This window comes from Gavialis gangeticus, unplaced genomic scaffold (genome assembly GCF_001723915.1).
Source record: "Gavialis gangeticus isolate Ggan-Ray unplaced genomic scaffold, GavGan_comp1, whole genome shotgun sequence".
NCBI lineage: Eukaryota > Metazoa > Chordata > Crocodylia > Gavialidae > Gavialis > Gavialis gangeticus.
This window is the reverse complement of record NW_017729025.1, coordinates 40,878,055-40,879,525: the sequence shown is the minus strand read 5'-3', so window position 1 is coordinate 40,879,525 and position 1,471 is coordinate 40,878,055. Positions and strand designations below refer to the sequence as shown.

At 60.8% G+C, this 1,471-nt stretch overlaps 1 protein-coding gene across 3 annotated transcripts in view; it reads left to right on the top strand.

Moving 5' to 3' along the window:
* Positions 1-374: 374 nt before the first annotated feature.
* Positions 375-1,471, top strand: part of TDP1 (tyrosyl-DNA phosphodiesterase 1) — a 201,683-nt gene continuing 200,586 nt past the window's right edge. For 2 of the 3 annotated variants that reach the window (XM_019518670.1, XM_019518668.1), the window contains exon 1: positions 376-396. The gene's annotated coding sequence lies outside the window, so the exon portion shown is untranslated. Of the gene's footprint in view, positions 397-1,471 lie in introns of all 3 variants that reach the window. The other variant, XM_019518671.1, reaches the window with a different exon arrangement.

Here is a 1,471-nt window from a genome sequence, read left to right as displayed (position 1 = left end):
CCCGACCCCGAGTCTGGAGGGGGGGGGCCGGGCCGGGCCGTACCCGCGCGTAGCGCTCCCTGTCGCCCGCTCGTGCGGAGGCTGCACACATGGCCGAAGCGCGCCGCACTCGGACCCTAGCAACCGGGGCACCGGCAACTTCTGCGTGGCAACCGCAACGCCACTTCCTATTGGCTGAGAGCGGCACAAGGACGCTATTGGCTCAAGAGGAGGCCTCGCCCCCTCGCAGGCCCAGCGCGTCGGGAGGGGGTGGGGCTCTGGGACCGGAAGTGGGGGTCCGGCTCCGCGCGGGTGTGTGCTGCGGTGAGCATCTTGAGGTAGCGGCAGCTGGCCGGGCCGGGGTCCTAGCAGAAGCGTGGCCCGCGCAACCCTCAGCTGCCGCCTGCTTCCCCGGGGGTGCGTCTAGGGCTGAAATGCCGTCCCGCGCCGTGGGGCTGGCTGCGCTGGAGAACCGGGCTCCGCCTCCGCGCAAGTACCCGGGAATGGCTCCAGTTACCGCGTTTGCCGCCCGGGGGGCGAATGGGGCTTCACTACCCTGGAAACGCGCCGGTTTGGATGACCGTCGTGTCTTGGCTCTCTGGCTTTTTATCCCAAGGCGCCTGCCTGGCGCACAGTTAAGGCGTGACAGGATCTGATATACGATCCGCCGGACCCTGCCGCGCCACGGGTGCATGGCAGGAGGCGCGATTGTGGGCTCCAGCATCACATCCTGTTGCACCTTATTGCTGGTGCAGGGAAGCTGGAGATCATGATCTTTGTCTGCACTGGCAAGTAACGGGTTCCTGTGAGTGGGAGCCCTGTCTGCCCATCTGGACTCCCAGTCACAGGGGTGCACCATGTGCCCCCGAGGGTGGCTGCCTGCAGCTGATGGGGTGCTGCGCTGTGGGGGCACACCTGGCTGCACATTCAGTGAATGGTGTGATAAGAATCAGCCACAAAATTATTACACACTTTTTGTGGAATAACTTTATGGCTTATTCTTCATTGCATGACACCATTACTTGTTTTAACATGTGGCCAGGTAACAATTTAGGATATGATTAATTTTGGCAGGTCCAAAGAGGTGATCCTTCTCCTCTATGCGGCACTGGTCAGGCCACAGTTGGAGTACTGTGTCCAGTTCTGGGCGCCACACTTCAAGAGGGATGTGGACAGTATGGAGAGGGTCCAGAGGAGGGCCACTCGCATGATCAGCGCACAGCCGGGCAGGCCCTATGACGAGAGGCTACGGGACCTGAATGTGTTCAGCATCCAAAAGAGAAGGGTGAGGGGGGATCTTGTGGCCTGTTATAAACTAGTTAGGGGGATCAGCAGGCATTGGGGGAGTCCCTGTTCCACCGAGCACCGCCAGGAGTGACCAGGAATAACGGTCACAAGCTGGTAGAGGGTAGGTTTAGGTTAGATATCAGGAGGCGCTACTTCATGGTCAGGGTGGCTAGGGTCTGGAACCAACATCCAAGAGAAGTGGTGC